Below are 19,684 nucleotides of genomic sequence, written 5' to 3'. Positions count from 1 at the left end.
GCCCTTGTCTTACAGCGCAGGTATTATTTTGGTCCTTTGCTTCCTTGTGGTACAAGCAGAGTAACAAAGGTTTTGTTGCATCTCAGATGTTTGTGTCCTGTTTCCAGGGATATTTCCAGCATGTGGGGCAGGTTCTCCCTCAAACCCCTTTCAATTTACTTTCCTATGCCTGGCAAGTTCTGGGTGCAGGGCTAAGGCCACCTTACTGCATGGACTTTCATAGCAGGGACCCAGGACTTGGAGTACCAGGGCGGTGCAGCCAAGCAAACAGCTTTAAAAAGTGACTCCTTGGGGTTTCTGAGACTCTTGCTGGGAATAAAACCTCTAGTTCTAACCATGGTTTTGCAAGTCTTTCCCACTGAGCTCACAGGTTGTGTCCAGTCCTAAAACAGTGCAGTTAGTCCAGCTGTGTATACAACAACCTTGAGGAGTTCTGCTCCTGATGAGCTTAACTGTCTGTGAATTTCATGTTAAAAAAAATACATATAGTGTTTGTAAAAAGGTATATATCCAATTGATTGTTTTATGAAACACTTTTCATAAAGATTGAGCTTGGGGAAATACCTCCTTTGGCAAATTTTGTTTAAATCTATAGGCTGTGCACATTTCACATAGTCTGGATGTTTCTGTCCTTGATGCACCTTTTAGTGCCAACTTCTCCTTTCATTTTCCTGTCTGTAGTTGTGCTGTAGATCATTTCCAGAATCTTTTTTTCTATGTGACTCATCCAGCTTCCTAAGCGAAAGTGCAGCTTATTCAAACCATTCTAAATCTATTTATCCAGGCAAATATTTGGACATGTAAAACAGTAGTAAAGTGCTGCGATGTCTATCAGGGCAGGAGAGCACACAAAATCTTTGAAACTGTAAGTCTCTCCCTGGTGTGTTTTATCTGGGGGTATTAATTGGCAAAGAGCAGTGTAGAAATTTGATTCATACACATGCACACAGCGAGCGAAAGCCTTGAACACGCTCGAGCTCCATTTTCTCAGCACTAAATTTAGTTTGCATGGGCTTACTGCTTTATCAGATGCTTTGCCACGAAGGGGCTTTGAGGTTATGTAGCTGCATGTAGATCTCTCCTTCATGTCGGTAGTTCAGTCTTTAAAAGCCAAGAGTTGTCATGAGCTGATGGCTGTGTAATGGATTTCTCAGAAGCAGCTGGTATCACAGTTGAAATTTTCAAGTTCTTGTATTTTATCTGGAATAGATTGGGTGTCTGAAACGTATCCTTGAAGAGGATTTCTCATGCAGCTGCTGATCAGTCTCGCTCCTTCGCATGACTGAAAAGCCCTTAGAGCAGGTGTTGGCACTGAGCTTGAGTCCTTCGCACAACAGGATGGGCATCGTGCCTGTGGGAGGAACATCTGGGAAGAAGAAGAAATGGGGAGAATTTTTGGACTGGCCAGAAATTCCAGTTTAAATTTTGTGCAAGTTCAGTTTCTTGACAATTTCACTCTTTCATCATGGAAGAGAATTTGAGAGAGGCTCCTCCTGCCCCCAGACTGGCCTTTATTTTCTGGAGACTTGTACTCTGAACAGCTGACATGACTACAGCCCATGTGGGGTGATGAGATGTATAAATTTCCAAATAAGTGGATTGGAATTTGACAAGACTTCCTTGCTGCCAGGGCTACGGATGTGAAAGATTGGAGTTCACTCCCCTTTTTTTGGCTTTAAACTTTTGGCTTCCTGAATTCATGTATTTCTTATTGATTCTGTAATGGAGACAGACGCTTGAATTAATAAGTTGATTTTTATTTGCATTTTTACTACACTTAGTCTCATTTCCTCACTGCTGAAGGCCATTAGCAAGAGGTTGGATGACTTGTCTACGTTTCTGCCTTTTGTAGTTTTCCAAAGCTCTATACATAATAAATCAGGCACTCTTTTTTTTTGCTTCTGCAATTAACTAATCTGCAATGTAAAGGGAGCAGTATAATTGATTGAATATGTCAAGTTTTAAACCTTAAGAAAAAGATGCAATGAAATAAAGAAACACATTTACGGTGATACTTTTCAAAATCATTGTCCTCATTCTTACACAGATCTAGCCACGAAATTAAGATGAATGAAAGATTTTGCTGCTATTTCACCCTCCAGTCGACCCTAACCTGGGCTTGAAATGAACTTTGTGACAAATCCACCTCTGCAGCACACATGGCTCCATCTTTCTGTTCATCTCACCTATAGACAACAACTTTCTTTGCATCCCTGAAGGTAAGATGTAGTCCAGCAGCAAAAGCAGCAGCGACGTTGTCTGGCATGGGTATCTTGATTTACTAGTTACAGCTATTCCATGGCGAGAGCGTGTAATTTTTTCCTTTATGAAAACCCCTCAGGGTCATTGCTTTACCCTCCTTCCCTGAATGAGATTGAAGCAAAGGAAGGTTGAAGAACCTTGCTCGGAAACCTCTTGATCGGCACTGAGCCATGACAGTCAAATCCACAATAAATCTGCATTTCAACATGAAACTCCTTGATCTCTTTTCTTAAATAAGAATTCAAAGCCCTCTCTTGCATACTGGGCTGTGTTGGCGCATCACCATGAACACAAAGTTGGACACTGTGTTCCCTCTGTAACGGCAAAGTATGCCTAGGTCAAAACTACTTCTGCTAAACTAGAAACCATTTTCTTTAAAATATGCTTGCTATTTATATGGTTAAAATGGTTTCCTTCCTTGTGACGTTTTACCCCATGAAGTTCCCCTTTTGTGCACAGAAAGGCAGGAGTCGTTTATTGTCTAGTTCATGCTCTTGGATACTCCTGTTCCTTGCTGACATGCTCAAACCCGAATTCCTCCTGCAGCTCAGTCCCAGTGAGCTTTTGCCATTCTGCTTTGCAAAGTTACACCACAAAACACATTGCTCACACCCTGAAGTGTGTAGAACTCCTTGAAAATCAGCCCTTGCAGAAGGGTGAAACCTGCACGGAAAGAACGAGGTTCACGTTGGATTCCATGTTCTTTTTTTGCAGCAGCACTGCCTGACACAGAAAGTTATTTGGATGCATCAGCTTCTCTAGAACAAGGTGCTGGAGGCAGGTCCTTCAGTGTTCCTTCCTGCACACTGTCAGAGTGACCTGATGGAACAAGAGATTGGGTATTTCCTTACAAAGAGATAATTTATCTAAGCTCATATGGCCAAAATACACAATACTCACTAACTGCGGTTATTTCTGTGCATCATTTTCCATCCTAAAGATGAGTTACTGCAGGTTAAGTGCTGGAATCCTCCTTTCCCCCAAGGGAGAAGGAGGCAGTTCCAGCTCTAGGTAATAGTTTTCCATTTCCCGTGTACACCCGCAAAATATTGCCTGCAGCAGAACACTGGAAATCATTAAAATAATACTTTCTTTTTGCAGAGATTAAAGGTTTTATACCTCTTCGGTGAATGTAAAAATATTAATCGAATCAAATGCTAATTGTCAGTACAAGAACAAATGTAGCTTAGAAAGCATGTAAAAATGCTGGAATTTACAAATTAGCTGGTAATGCAAGAGGCAGAAAGCACTAAAAATATTTAATTAAAACATACATATTTGAGGAGGAAAAAAGTTGTAATGTGAAGTATTTTTCATTTTAATAGCTATTTCCTCACCTTCATTGAGCATTGCTTTGTGTTGCAAATAGGTCGTGTACTGTATTTTGCATTTTTTAAGCAATGTCTTCTCTGCTGCTTGTTTGCTACTCTCTGAACTTCCTTTCTAAGCTAAAGAGAAGAAGAGTTTCCACTGAAGGGCTGTTTCACACCTGTAAATATTGTAAACGTGGCAGTAAGGACTCCACAGGTTTGGGTATTCACACCCAAAGTAGGAAACCACTGCTCAGGGAAAGTGAAGGTAAGTTTTGCCTGGTGGTGACAATGAAAACCAGCCAGTGACTTCAGGATTTAACACCTGAAAAGGTTTAAGACCAAAGTCAGGCTCATTTTTTCCTCTGAACTGCACCTAGGTTGATCCCTGTGCTGCACTGCTCCAAGTCTGCGGTGTAACCAGTATCTTGACATCTGCCCTCACACCACAGCCCTGCAGATGTGACGTGGATGGGAGAGCTGCCCTCTGTCATCTCTGATGAGGAACGCATTTATTTTTACTGGTAAGAGCAAGTTCTCTCTTAAACTGTCACAGCCTGGGTCAGGAAAACATAAGACTTGGTTTCCTTGGGGTCTGGTTTGCCTTCTCCTCTGGGAATTAGCTCGGCATTAGTCACAGCTTTGCTGGGACCTCTCTTTGCCCTTTCCAAATAAACGGCTTTGGAAGAGGAGGGCAGGTCTGTGAGTCCTGGAAGGGCTGAGGCACCACCAGCCAACCTCTGCTTGGATGAGTGATTTATAGAGCTGCAAGGAAGCTCTGGGGAAGTCATCTACCATTGCTAAGCGAGAGGTCAGTTTATCTCATTTCACCCTCCAACTGCTGGGTGATGGTTGTGGATGAGGTTTGCTCCCTAGATCATTCTCTCCATCCCTTCTCATCAGTTAGTCAGGAAACATTCATTAGAAAACACCATGTTCATGAGACAAGAGGTTTTTATGCTACTCTCATTCTGAAAGAAATGTTAGAAATCCTGTTTAAGTAAAGAGATGAATAGGCCCTATAGCTTATTTTATAGCCAGTAGGGGCGGTCAAAAGGCCATATCCTCTTCCACATCAGAGCAGTGCTGCTGGCAGGGTGAGGGACCCTACCTGATCTCTTACCATGGTGTTGGAACTGCAGAAGAAACGATGGACAGTGTGAACATAATCCTTCCTGGTAAAATTTTCTGGGCTTGTCTGGATATTTTACTAATGAGAGGAGAATTTATGTGAACCTATGGAAACCAGTGGGAGTTTTTTTGCCATTGACTTAAAAAGGCCAGGATTTCACCCTATGGCTCCTCACTTTTCTGGTTTTCACTGTCTGTTCCACCTGTTTTTGCTGTTTCCTCCATGCACTATTTTCACCTTAGGTAGAAAATGTTTGCTGCTCTCAGGTGCAGAGCAGGTAGGGACTCCTCCAACGTACTCTGCCCACCAGAGAGGTTTGTTTCAGAGATGGGAAGTGCTGAGATACCTTTAGGGTTCCTACTATTCAAGTATTTGTTCCCCTGCCCTTTCTTGACTAGATTTCCAATAGGTGCTGCTTTTCTGAGTTAGTGACGTGGAGCTGACAGATGTTTGGCTTTTATTTCTGTGTGCATCTGCCTATGGAAACTGCATTGGAACTGTCTCTACAGAAGTGATGTTGTGTTTCATTCTCAGAGTAATAAAGAAGGTTCTGGTCCCAAAGCTCAGACCCAGAGCTGGGCTGAACTCCATGTAGAGAGTGGGGATCAAGGTTTCCACTGCTTGTCCATCTCCTATTTATCCCTACACCTCTGGAAAGGGGGAGGAAGGCATGTTGAAAACAAATAACACAATAAAAACTTCCCAGTGACCTGCCATTAACCTCTGTGTCTTTTGTAGCTTAAAGCAATGTTGCACATGAAAAAAATTAGCAAGTACTTTTCCAAAGGCAGCCAAATGTTGTTGTTTTTTATCAGCTGAGATCATTGCTGCCTGGGGCTATCTGAATCATTCTTATTGCTAAAGTCCAAGGATGATTTTATTTCTTTTAGTGTGAAAAGTTTACACTTACAAGACTCATGCATGAAGAATCAGAAGGCATTTAGTTTGGCTGCATAGTGAAATGGTTTGGTGTTGTCATCGCGTCATTACTTGATGCTGGTGGTTTCAAACCAGCTTCATCACAGCGACTGCTGCTGCTAAAAATGTGTGTCTGGGTCTCTGCGCACTGAGATGTACCACAAAATGTACAGTTTGCACCAATTAATGCTGTGCGCTGGTAACAGCCGGCCCACTAAAAATAGTAGTTCTTCTCCAATTCATGTTGCTAAATTTGTATCATGTGGGTGTTTGTATTTTCCTATTTTGATGACTTTGAAAACATCTCACAGGGCAACAGGAAGCGTCAGGGATGCAATAGAGATGAGATGCTTGGGAAGCACGATTAGGGGCACAGCAAAATAAACCTGGACATGGAGTGGGATTGAGCAATGAGTCCCTGCTGGCCTGTCCTCCTGGCAGGCAGGGCACAAATGTCTCTTTTCTGCCCCAGCTAAGATGTATTTCTCTGCAAGACTGACTGCCCTGGCTCAATATGTCACAGTTTTCTCCTGTTCTCTGAAATAGGTTTGGTTATTTGGGACGTGTGTAGCTAAGTGAGGGTTAAGTGTTGTAGTAAAACAAGGTTTGTGGAGGAAGGTAAAACCTTTTATTAGATTGAGAGATATGGCCAGGGAGTGTATAAGCTCATCCATGCTGTAAGCAGCAGGCTGTCCTCCAGGACATCTTCACGTGGCAGCTCTAGGAGACTGACAGGTGACAACAGCAGCCAGATTGGTAAAAGTTTCCGTAGAGTCAATGTCAACAGCATCTAGCTTGTTTTCCCTGAGAATGTTTTTCCTTAAGTCTTTTCTTTCACTTCAGTCTCAAAAATGGTTGGAAAATTAGATTTTATTGATGGGAGAATTGCACATAAGCCTTTGCTTTCACCTACGTTTTCAATGGAAATAAGTCTGCTGCAACCTACCTTCTTTTTCTGGTGGTGCTAATCCTTTTTGGGTTGGTTACTCAATGCAAACTGAAAAATAACAACAACCTCATGAAAACTGAGGGTTGTCCCTGAACATGTCCTTGTGTAGAAAATACCTCTTTTCTGGGGGGGGAGGGAAACATTTCACTGGAAAACTTCCAGCCTGTCTTGATTGGATTTTTGCCTTTTCTACATTTTTGGCTCTGGTTTCACATAAAATCATTCGGTTTTGTCTGTACCCCCTTCCTCCCCAGCTGCCACACTGTAATGGGAAATAAATCTCCAAGCTCTTTTCTATTCCTTACTATCCCTTAAGTCTTCTGCTCTCACTGAATGACTGAGATCGTACATCTCCTTTTATAAAACACTAAAAGTACCATTTATATTTCTTTCCCAGAATCCCTTTTGACTGGTGTCAGATAGAGAAACACTAACAAAATAAACCTAAAGGATAAGAAAGGATCCTTGTGGTTCTATTTGCAGTAAAGATAAGATCCATTTTCAACAGAGATGGACACTCTGGCTTCTCTCCCCGCTCCAGCTGCTTTTCTGTCCACCTCCTGAGCCAGAGCAGCTGTGTATGGTGGGACAGACGTTGGCTCTTGTGGGCACTGGTCGCATCTCATCACACGCTGTGTTTCCTTCTGCTGTGTTTTCCAGTCCAAACCTCTCAGGCTGGACATGAGGAAGAAATTGTTGTCCCTGAGGGTGGTGAGAGCCTGGCCCAGGTTGGCCAGAGAGGTGGTGGATAAACCATCCCTGGAGACATCCCAGGCCAGGCTGGACAGGGCTCTGAGCAACCTGAGCTGGTGAAGATGTCCCTGCTCATGGGACACTGGGGTAGTTGGGAAGGTCCTTCCAACCCAAACTATTTTATGATTCTATTATTAAGTGGATCTGACTAACTCCTGTATCATGCTCTGGGCTATGCCTTGGACCAAGGTTTTCTTGGAGCACGGCAAGCCCTTGTCCAGTATCAGGAGAAGCACTTGTCCTTGGTGGGGTTGGAGTCTTGCAGAGGTTTCTAAATCACATCTCCCCTCTTTTGTGTCAGCCTGCCAGGGACCTGTGAGTCGGGCTGATGCCCTCCATCAGTCAGCAGGGTTGTCACCAACCCGCATACAGCAGCATCCATACATCCCATGGCCTAAGCAGAGTAGCATGATCTGCTTTATTCACCCAATCGATATACTCAAGATTGCTGTTTCCTAGAGCCTATGTTCCTAATTGTTGAGTTGCTGAAGGTGACTGCCTGTACCTGAGCTAAGAGTCTAATGCACATTAAAGCTTAGCTTGTCAAGTCCTTCTTCTTCCCCGTGGTCCTGTCTCCTGCTGGCACACTCTATGGAAGCCATGCCAGCTTGTGGTGGTTGCGATGGTGACCAGCCAGGGTCATGATGCTTTGTGTTCTTGTGTGCAGTCAGTAATTGGATATAGTTATGAGTACACACAAGGAGTAGGAAGGTGGTGTTTCTTCGTTAGCCGCTTTTCAGTGCAGAACTGCACTTAGAGCCACCTTCCTTGCTTGTATCTCCCATGGGAAGATGAACTCCCTAGCAATGAGATGTGACTTCACCTGGGGTAGTGTCAGGAGCCTGCTGGCTCCTGAAAGCACCTCAGCTGCAGCCTTGGGGAGTTCAGGCACCATCAGCATTCAAAGGCTGGTGAGAAATCCTTCCTCTAAGGAAAGGCTTCAAAACCTTCAGAGATAGCGTTCTGCAGCACCAGGTCTCCCAGCTTTCAGATTAATCTGGTTCATTTCCATCTGTCCTGGGTGCATCCACCTGCTACCAGAGGCGCTGAGCCATGCTGCAAGCGTGGGGAGTGAAATATGAAGGGAAAGGGGAAAAAAACATTTGATTCTCATCAGGTAGATAAAAACTTAGTGTTCTTTCTTTTCTCCTGGAGAACAGACCGTGTGTAGAAGGTGACCTTTTGTCTCCTTCCTCCCCACCCGAGCTGAGAGAGGTTCGGCTGACACATCCGATGACAGATAGACACCAGCAGGAGCAAATTGTGCTTGAACTTGCTCCAGAGAAAATTGTTACAAGGCACAGGCAGGCTGGGCTGTATTAGGGAGAACACAGATCGCAGTCAGATGTTTGCGTCATTTGCAAACGCCACTGCGAGGGGACATGGAGGGATGAACAGATGAGCATTTTGAACTCTAAAGGTTACCACAGAGAATATGAAATAGGGCTCTGCATTTGACTTTTGAAGGTATATTCTCCATTTGGGGAAAGTTCAGATGAAATCACATTAATCCCTACCACCTGGATATTTCTTCTTTCATCTTCTGGCTTTGTTTTTGTTTTTCTTTTATTTAAAGTTGACTTCTTGGCCCCCCCCCCCCACTCCCCCCCGCTTTTTTTTTTCCTGTCATTTTCTTTTTTGTTTGTTTGTTTTTTTTCCCCACAGGAAGTTTCTGAAATCTTGATGTTCACCAAAGCTTTGTTTAATGTGTATGCTGAGTCTTCATTATATGAGTAGAAATTAGAGAGAATAGATGTGAAAGTGCTTTAAAGCTATAGAAACTTCTTATGAGAATAATACTCGGATCACAAATCCCAGATGCAAACAAAAAAGAAATACAAATGCAAGAACTTTGTTTTTGCCTGTCCAAATAGCATTTGCAGGCTGATCTGCAGGGACAGCCCCAGTAACTCATTAACTCCTCACAATTTAATGAAGAATTGTGCATTATGGCCACCTGGGTCACTCTGCCACTCCAGCCTGAACAGACACGCTGTCACCCTGAAGATGCCCAAACCTTCCCAATCTTTGCTTTCAGGGCAGCAGGGACTACCTTCCATGCCTCTTATTTTAAGATGTGGAGAATATTTTGGAATTAAATGCATACCATATTAATGATATCTCTCAAACTGTCATAGTGATATTGTGCCTCTCCATTCTTTGATCTTAGAAAGACAATAATTTTATGGCATTGCCTAATGCTCAGCCATCCTTCAGGGTGTTCAGAGATGCAGATCCGCTCCCACCACCAGCCACCCAATGAATCTGCTCTGGCCATGGCTATTAAAAAACTGGACTCTGCAGCCAAGAGGACAGTGAGAGATGAATGGGGCTGGCGTGCAGCCACCTCAGAGGACAGAGCAGGATCAGCCTGCTGTGGGCAGAGACAGACCGATGGAACCTGCAGGACCGGCATGCAATTACCTTGTTTGCCAAACTCATTATAGAGAAGTCACATATTTCCAGTATGCTGCCCCTGGTCTCACAGCAAAGCTGTCAGCTGGATAATGAAACATTCCAGGCCAAATTCAGGTAGGGCTGGAGCAGGTGTAGGTTTGATGAAGTTGGTTTGCTTGGCCCGGCTGAGACCAGGATCTGGTCTGTCACATGGTGGCTTCATCCCCAGGGTCACTCAGGACCACCGAGTTCCATGAGACTGCAGTGACCCTTGCTCTGCTGCTCCCAGAACTGGTTAGAGCAACACACTGTGGTAGCATCGTCACCGCTGTGCACTTGTCTCGTAATTCAAACCGTGCTGATTCTCAAAGAAAACGCAAAGTACTAGTGTGGGAGCCTGAACCAAATCTGATCTTACAATGTTAGCATTAAACCCAGCAAAATCCATAGAATGATAAAAACCTTTCAATCCAATGCAGAAATGCAGCAGTATTTGGATTTTTGGGGAACTGCCTGTATTTCAGACACCAGATACTATTTTCTCCATGGTAGCTTGGTCAAAGTCCAGTTACAGTTTCTCAGGAAGGTGTGTGACTGTGGCTTATGGCAGAATTTGGGTAAATAAATACTTTATAAAACTGACATAAAGAGCTGCTAAAAAGGAACAGTTGGCAGTGCCAAACAGTAAGTTTCTAAGCCCCAGGACCAGGGCTTCATATTCCTCAGTGCCCCTCAACTCCTTACCCACAAGCATGCAGGTCCTTGTCCCCTGGTGTCCACAAAGCAGGCCCAGCTGCTCGCAGCACCCTCTGGCCAGGTCACCTGCACGGCAGTGTGAACCACCCTGACCCACCACCCTTTGGTTTAAAGTGATTTAAGTGAACGTGGCAGCCTGGGGAATGCAGCGCTGACGGTGACGTGCATGGACTTGTCTTATTAGCAGCAGCCTTGGGATTGCCATTGCTGAGATGGTTCCAGCCACTGCTCGTTCACAGTCTCCAGACAGCAGCCTGGAGCCTGAGAAGGCAGCCTGGGGAGCTGTGTTGGAGACAGCAAAATGCGCTGAAACATCTATTACGGTCACGAAGGCTTGTTTGTAGGACTTGCCCTGGTGATGGGCTGTTATGGGAAATGACACATTGATGTTGAAAGCCTTAAACGTTCCTCGGGCATATTGACAAAAGCTGCATGCTTTTCCTTAGGCTGCTGAAGCAACAGGGGAGAGAACATTTGCTTTCAGCTAATAAAACCTGATTTTAGTTGTTTTGGTTTTGTTTTCTTTTGCCACTGCTGCTGCTGTGGAAAAACAACCCATCCTCCTGGAGTGCATCAGTGGGCTGCAGGGCATGGTTCCCATCATCTCATTATATCCTCAGGGGCTTTCCTGGATGCATCCTACCTCGCTTCACCTTCATTGTGGTTTTGATACTAGTGCAATGTGCTTATTGTCCTTTACTCATCAGGTAGGTTGTCATCCCCTGGCACCTGATTTGCTTCAAGACCTGGAGGCATCACAGGTCAGGCTGGACAGGGCTCTGAGCAACCTTATCTGGTTGAAGATGTCCCTACTGATTGCAGGGGGGTTGCACTAGATGAGCTTTGAAGGTCCTTCCAACCCAAACTATTCTGTGATCCTATGAAGTGAGGGCAGAAGCTCCAGGGTTAGACACCAGGGTTCTATGGATGGGGTTGTCTTCCCATCAGATCCCTGATGCAAGGGCTTTGGTTGACGATGGTGCTCACTGACAGCTCCATTTTGACATATTCAAGCAGAACTTTGCTGCTTGTGTCAGGGGATTATATATGCAAATTTCATCAATATTTTGCTACTTGAAACTGTTGGGTTATGCTTATAATGTTTCTTGTCTGATTGTGTACATGGCTGGAGAGTTAATATACTTTGTAATTAATTGCTTGCCTCTTTGCCCTTACTAATCTTCCCTACCTATTTTGTCTTTTATGGCAAGGGGCTAGTTTTCTAATATACAGCAGCTCTCATACATTTGGGTTTCTGTTTCTAGACATTAATGTCTTGTCTTCTTTTAGGAAGGTTACTGATACATCCCACCCTGGCTGCAGTAAACTGTGCCATATCACCAGTATTACTGGGCTACTGAAGCAAGACTTTGTTGGTCATCACTTGTCCTTCTCTGGAGTCAAGCTCTTGCCTGAATTTTGTGCATTTGATGCCCAATGGGATCTAGACTGGGGCAGAGTAAGGGCTTCAAATGACAATTTCCATGGTAGCTGGGAATAGCCTATGGAAGATGATGGCAGAACAATATCCTGTAGTTCAGCTCCTTTCTGCCTTTCCAAACTCCAGCCTACATTTTAAAACCAATCTAATAGCTTACCCAAACAGCTTTGAAACCTCTTTGACCCCAATATCCAGTCTCTTGCCCCTATTCCTTTCCCCACCTCCTCCCTGAGCTTGTTCATCTCACCTGTTCATCCTTCCTCAACTGCGTCTCCTGAAACTGACCTTCAGCTGCTCCAGGCTATGATGAGCCACCACTTCTGCTTGCCAGCAATTTCAAAGGATTTCTTGAATGTCAGTGTTGTTTAGCATACTTTTCTTGAAAAATGTGTTTGCTCCAGAACGATTCCTGTGAGTTGGAAGGCAACAGTGGCATTTTCAAAGGAGCTTGTGTAGTGTAGGATCTCGGGCCTCAATGAATACCAGTAATCAGGGCTCTCATGATCACTTATATGCCATTTAAAATCACTGCCTGTTGTCTTGAAGCAATCCAGGCAGAAGATGAAACATCGGTATGCAAGGATTTGCATTTCTGTCTTGTAGTCCAAACCAGAAAATTACCTGTTTATGTAGACAGTGAAGTTGCTGTGTTGGTGGCTGCTGAATGAGTTTTCTGTTGGATTGGATATGCAGTTTGATCAGAAATATTCATCGGATAAAGATTTGGGGGGGAGTGAAGTGTGGTTTTCCCTGTGTCTGATCAGGAGATTGAAATGGCTGCTTGTAGGACATAGTCCTCCTCCCAGGAATTAAAAAACCCTTTGAAGCAGTTTCTAAAAGCCATGTTTTCTTTCCAGGACTGAACTGGACCAAGCTGTAGACCATGGGTTATGTGAATGTGAAGCTGCTCTAGAACTGCTGTGTGATAGACTAAAACCAGCTAAATCCCTCTCCCTGGCCCAATAGCAATTGCACTCCACCTATGAACTGCAGTGTTGCAGGTTGTGAGCCCGTGAGATGCTTGCATTAGTGTCTGAACAGGTGGAGCAGAGGACGGTTAGAAACCATTTAGTTATGGGAAATCTGAGTCACGAAAGCCATTGGATAAATTTAAACACATTATTCTAGCTTGGAGGAGGAGACCATCTGGGTAAGTACAAGGATGTGTGTGTCTTACTGAGGGAAGAGTCCTTTCAAATGACAGAAGAACTGTCCTGAGCCTGAAAAATCTGCCAGACTTGAGATAAAAAGACCAGCTTAGAATGACACTGATTTAATGTTTGCATGTCAGGAATCGAGCTAAGGGGCATAATATTAAAATATTTTTATAAGTGATAAAAGACTTCTGCTGGCATTTGCCAGCTATATGAAGGAGGAAGGCTGGAAATTTCATCAGAACTTCACATTATAAAGTCCCTTTTAGAGACTTTTGAAGAAATCTTGTATTTGAACTCCAAATTCCACGATGGCCCTGCTTTAAACAAAAAGCTGGGAAAGAAATGGCAAAAATCTCCCTGTGGTCCGATTGCAGTGGGCTCAGACAGGCTGGTGAGACAACCTGGCTTTTAATTCATTTTTAAGAGTCAAGGCTCTGGTTTGCCACCTGGCTCGTCCCTGCAGGTCAGGGTTAGTGGTTGGGTAGCCAGGTGGTCTCCTGATGGACAATCTCCCGTCTATGTTTGCCTGGGACGCACTGCCACAAGATGAGTAGCAAACAGCCAGTGTCCTGGCTCTGCTCCCTGGCACTCACACTGGCTTAAAATAACTTGTAACTGGTGTGCTAGCAGTATGCTCAGATAAACTCCAGTCCAACTCTCTTAATTTTCACAAAAAGCAGGTCCTGCATATCAGAATACCTCCTGGATGCTGGCTGAGACAAGGCAGAGAAGTGGGGGAGTTGAGATGTGCTGGCTGACCAAGTATCAATGGAAAGAGTGGTGAGTAACTCATGAGTTACCCTGCACTGAGCTGTCATTGTGACTGCGAAAATGAAGGCCATGTGAGGGGAAAAGAAGTCAGTGGTTTGATCCCTCTTGTTGTGTTGTTGATCACCCACAAGTGCATCATGGAAGCACCTTCTGTCATCATCTCCTGTCATCTTCTTGGGAAGTGACCTGCATAGCTTGCTGGTATCACCACTCCTGGGGACTCAGTGACCACAGCAGCCCCCAGTGAGTCTCATCCCCTCCAAGCATGGAACAGTGACTGCCAAGGTCAGCAGGGCGTATCCAGGTCTGATGCTGCATCAGGATGGGATTTGCAACAAAAAACCCCATGCAGGTACTGCTGAAAAATACGTGGAGGCCCCTGAGGCTTCCTCTCCACCCTTGCTTTAGGCAGTAATGGTAGTTCTAAGTTTTATTATATTTTTTACAAGCATAGATCCCAAAGCCCTGTGGTACAGACTCATCATTACCATCTTACAGATGGGGTTGCTGAAGCATAAAGAAATGAAATGACTTCCCTGGAACCATTAACTGGGCAAATGACAGGGCTAAAAATAGAGTCCAGATATCCAACCTTTCATGCAACCCATTGCCACTCCAAACTGAGAGGAAAGATGCCAAGGAAGTTAGTTAAAGTGGGTAACAACTATTTAACCAAACAAAGTTACTGAAACCTCTTGGTAAGATGCTTTCATGAGATGCTCCACAAGATAGCTTCGATAAACCAACACAGTTTTGGAGAAAAAACGATTGACAGAAAGGACAGCGAGCCACATATGGCTGTACTGTACGTCAGTCACACAAACCCTAATATGTTCAGAAGTTCCAAATGCCTTTTAAAGCTAATGGTCTGTGCACTAATAGCTCCTGGCCCTGGCATCCAGGCTGGCAGCTGGTGCCACTAATTGGTAGCCCTGAGGATGCGCACGTGTGCAGGCGACTGGATTTCAGGAGCGGCAAAAAGATTAGGATTCTTGCCTTGCTAATTCTATTGTTCAGTGTAGTCTTTAATCAAGATGAAAAGTCAAGAGACCGCGAGGGGCTAACAAACAACAGCTTTGCCCGATTACCAGCGTCCAGCTCGCTCAGACCTGACAGACATCGCCTGGAATGGCTGGGCCAGCAACAGCTTGTACGACTGCCTGAGCTGCAGCTGTTCTTCTTCCCTGTGGTGTCTGCTGGACAATGCTAGAAATAGCATCAGAAAATAACATTTCTGTCTCTGGCCTTTTTGGGGACACAGGGTTGATTATTTGAGGGGTGGATGTCAAGTTGTATAAAAGCATCCAAAGACCTCCAGCTAAGCCTAGCAGAAATAAACAGCCTGTATGATATGGGCTTGCAACACCAAGTAGCGAAGGCATTAGCATCTCTCTTCCTTTCCTCCTTCCTGGGCTCTGCCTTGTGGAGGTTGGAGGAATGTAGCCTTGTAAGGCAGGGCCACGGGAGAAAGAGCAAGAGCACTGAAATGGCTAAAGAAGGTTGTCAGAGAGCTGAAGCAGTTCAAGGAGATGCCGTGCGTTGTTGAAGTCGGTACAGAGAGATCCAGCCCGCAACCAGAGGGCAGTTTGGAAAGCTGGTGTGTTATTTGATCTGTGTAAAGCAATGGGTACCACCTGTTTTCTTGATGGCAAGAGGTTACAAGGCATCCTCTGATGTCCCTTTTTAACCCTGATAATTAAAGTCTGATGTTTGCTGTGAAGCCTAACGGATAACCTGGAATGAACCTGTCTGAACACCATCCATCTTCGTCCCCCTGAGCTTGCCCAGATTTGGGAGTTGCAAAGTCCCCACAACTGCTGATAATCTCCTTCTGATGCTCTGGAGATGGTGTAAGGCCCACTCCAGTCTCCTGGATCAATCAGGATAACTTAAAATGGAAAATCCTTTGGGGAGACTCCCCCTACATTGTTGACTGAGGCTTTGTAGTCCCAAATTCCCATCAGATCTCAGACCTCTTGTTGTCTTCTCAGTAACTTCCTCCTAGTGGTTCCAGATCATATGGTGGAGACCAGAGTGTCACAGTGAGACACAGAAAGATTACCAGCTCTAAGCATACTCATCATTAACCTTCCCACCATTCTCCAGAAATATCCTTTCCCATTATGCTGGTGACTGAGTCTGAACCTTGTTCCAGATGGCAGTGGGCTGAGGAGAAGAAATTCTACTGCAGTCAGAGCTTAAAGATGCACAAAAGAGGGAAATTGTGAAATTGCAATGACAAGGCTGTTTGGTTAGTTTGTGATGTTCTGGCTTTAGAGAAATCCATGCCTAATGTGCCTACATGGCAAGGTAAACTAAAGACCATATAAATCTATTTAAGCTTAACATAATAGGAAGAAAACCATGTCTCCTGGACTCCTTGCTGTCTGAAAGCATTAAGACAAGTTTTACATGTGTTGGTCTGTCACTCTGTGTTAAAGAGCTTAGGATAAAGTACTTCTGGGATTTGGTTACTACAGAGTTTAAAGGCCTGGCTCTGCCATATCCATACACTCCTTAGATCACATCACAATCAGGTACAATGTGACCATTCATGTGACCTTCCATTGGCATTTGTGACTGCATTTTATCTCCCCACCTTTTTGTTTTGTTTTGTTCTCCTGATCTTAACAGTCCTATTTCCAAGCCTGGAACATTTTGGAGTGTTTGAACACAGCTAGTATTTTCTGTTGTGCTCAGTGTTGGACTTCTCAAAAGGTTAGCTGTGTTTTAATGTGGCATCATCAGTGGCAGTGCATTGAGGTTAGAGTATTGTATATTAAACATGCAAACAGATACTTTTCACAATAGCTACCTCATCTTTCACAGTATATTAATAATGCAGGGAGTCTGTCCCTGTCATTGCTACTGCATATTGTTACAGTCACAAGGACTAGCTGTTAGAGAGCAAAATATGCAAGGATGTTCCCTGACCTTTTCCCTTCTACGCACCAGTAAATTCTATAGATTCTGTACAGGCAACCAGTACTGTATCCTGGCAGCAATATTTTGGTAAAAATTTCTTCCTGTAAAGGGCTGTCAGGCATTGGAACAGGCTGTCCAGGGAAGCAGTGGAGTCACCATCCCTGGAGATGTTTAGAAGATGCAGAGATGAGGTTCTTAGGGACATGGTTTAGTGTTAGCTTAATGGTTGGACTCAATGATCTTGAGAGTCTTTTCCAGCCAAAATGATTTCATGATTTGTAATAGCGATGAAAGCTCCTCCTTTACTCTTCCCTGTATTCTCAGTTGATGGCAGCAGCAGGAGCTCAGCTCAGGGACGGGTTTTCCCTCGCTGGTGTCAGAGCTGAGCACCCAGCAGGAGCGGTGCCCTGCTTCTGTTGGGGGAGCACAAGGAGATTTGTGTCCTCAGGGGCCACTTCGCAGGAGAGGTGACATTGCTGCAGAAATGGATGCTGGCACCCATGGGCAGGTCACGGCAAGGGTGCTGGGAGCCAGACCCTGAGTGACAGCTGGGGAGGGAGTGACAGGTGACTTTGCAGAGAAAGTCCCGCAGTGTCTCTGAAACAATCAGAACAAAGACTGAGTCTCCCAGTGCTCTTCCAGGCACTGGTACATTATAGCCCTCAGACTGACGTAATTAATGAGACATCCCGTTTTGTGTGACTCACCCTAATGAACAGAAACAATACCATGTGCCTCCTAATGGGGCTTCTGGTCTTTATGTCCCAGTGTTTGCTGTGAATTATTTAAGGCATCTGGAGGGATTTGTTGAGTAATGAAATCTCTGCTGATTCTGTCTCACCTCAGATGACTCCCAAGGTCTGGTTAGCAGCTTTGGTTCTGTTTCAGGCTCATCCTTCACCTGCAGATCAGCCAGCTTGAAAATTTCTCCATGTTCTTGTGCCCTACTTTCATTTATCTCTTAACTATGTTTCCTTTGCCTTCACTCAACTTAAAAAATAAGATGCATTTTTCCATATCCCATGCCTGCCTTGGGTGTGCTGACGTCAGGTCTGTCAGAAAGGAAGAAAAGTAATTCAACTCTTAAATTTACGGACAGTAGCGATAGTCATGGCAGGATCATCTTCAGGGAAGTGTGTGCAAGGTGTGCTTAAGTGCTTTCTGATATTCAAGCTCTTGGACCTCATGGACCTTCTTCCCTTCGTTGCAGATGAGATCCTGGGGCCAGAGAACCACAGGCATGTCCAGGACTCTGGGTGCACTTTGTTCATGTCCATCCAAGCTTCAAACAGTCAAAGGCACGTGGAGCTCCTTTGAAAACCATGGTTATGGATTCTATCGTGGATGAACCTGTGTGTGTGTCAGCGATGCTGATCAGCAGGCTCAAGGTAGGCAAAGTGGATGGGAAATGCTAACTGCCATAAAGGCTGTAGGACCTATTGCAAACCCAGAGGTTTGGTGGGTCTGTGGTGGGTGCTTCTGTCAAGATAAGGAGTAAAAAAAAAGGATGAGAGGAGGAAACACAAGACTTGAAGTTCAAAGGAACGAGCAGATTATGTATCTTCATGGGCGGGGAGGTCAGCAATCACTTCAATTTAATAGAGGGAGTTCTGATTTCTTTTTCACTGCGTGCCTTGAGGTGGCATTGTACTTTGGGACTTTGAGACCGTGTAAAGACATTCTTCTAGCCGCGGCCTTGGAACAGAGAGCCTGAAGGGAATGTTGGGAAGATTAAAGATTGCTTCAAGAGAATGAATGGGAGCAGACAGCCAGGATTTCCCAGAGCTAAGAGCGGGTGCAAAGCCTCAGCACTTCATAACAGCTCTGAATCTGCCACTGCCAATGGCCAAAGGGGATAAAACCAAACATCTGCCATCTGTGACTTTTGACCAGAGAGCGGTGATCCTCCTTATTCCAGAGAATGAGAGTCTGGTTTAAAGCACCTTGTGCCCTGCTTTTACTCACATTAGAAGGGCACAGATGTTAGGGTAGTGTTTCTATTTTTAGGAGCCTGCTTGAGACAGAGGAAAGGGAACCAGTCTCCCTTGAAGGAAATCAGTTCAGAAACTTTTGTGGTAGCAAAAGTAGAGGGATGGATGTTAGAGTGCTGCAGTGAGCGGGACTTTGATACTTCTAGCAGCCACAAACGCCTTGAGTTCTTAGTCTTTTCTCTGATTTGGTGTGCATTGCTTAAAACCTAAAATATCTATATCTGTCAGATGCTCGGAAAAAAGCAGTTTAGCGGCAACATCTTGAAATACCTATCCTCCAAAAGCAGTGGCTGTTACAAGTGGCTACCTCAGCCAGGTGTGATGGGATATTTTTATCCCGTTTCCCTGAGTAGGAGGATTTAAGAACACTTTAAAAACAGAGCTAGTGTTAGTTTCAAGCACGACAATTTAAATAGCCCAGAATGTTTCTAAAGCCATCATAGACCAGATCTTTGTGAGGTCCACCCTCTTTGTATCACATTTAAGGGCACATCAGGGACTTTAAAGCAGAAGCCAAGGGGGTGTGCATGTCACAGCAGTTGGTGGGGTCATGTCCTGGATGATGGCATGGCCTGTGGCAGTGATTATCCATCACTATCAGTTAAAGAAGCCTTGAGGTGTTTTTAAATTATAGCAGAAGCCAAATTGGGAAGGCTGGTAAGAGCCATTATTGCATCTCCACTTCCCCTGTGATCCCAAACCAGTGCTGCAAGGCTCCAAGGAACTGCTCTGTGCAAATACCTGGCCCTAGTGGTCTTGATCGAGCATCCTCCTATTCTCACCTTCTCATCCTTGCTCTCTTCAAATTAATCTGTCTTTGTGTGTATAGTTAAAAAAAAAATACAAACAATAATGTTAACAAGATTTGCATTTATTCCTGGTGTAATTTTCCCCACTACGGAAGTTCGTCTTAATCTCTGCA

At 44.5% G+C, this 19,684-nt stretch overlaps 1 long non-coding RNA gene across 1 annotated transcript in view; it reads left to right on the top strand.

The window, feature by feature from the left end:
* The window catches only part of LOC110358946 (uncharacterized), an 80,433-nt gene that overhangs the window by 17,753 nt on the left and 42,996 nt on the right, over positions 1 to 19,684 (top strand). The window contains exons 6-10 of the long non-coding RNA XR_010466528.1: positions 2,048 to 2,219; positions 3,711 to 3,840; positions 3,953 to 4,096; positions 13,753 to 13,855; positions 17,982 to 18,159. This is a non-coding gene — a long non-coding RNA (uncharacterized LOC110358946). The remainder of the gene's footprint in view (positions 1 to 2,047; positions 2,220 to 3,710; positions 3,841 to 3,952; positions 4,097 to 13,752; positions 13,856 to 17,981; positions 18,160 to 19,684) is intronic.

The sequence above is a fragment of the Columba livia genome, chromosome 16 (genome assembly GCF_036013475.1).
Source record: "Columba livia isolate bColLiv1 breed racing homer chromosome 16, bColLiv1.pat.W.v2, whole genome shotgun sequence".
NCBI lineage: Eukaryota > Metazoa > Chordata > Aves > Columbiformes > Columbidae > Columba > Columba livia.
This window is presented reverse-complemented; position numbering and strand designations above follow the sequence as displayed.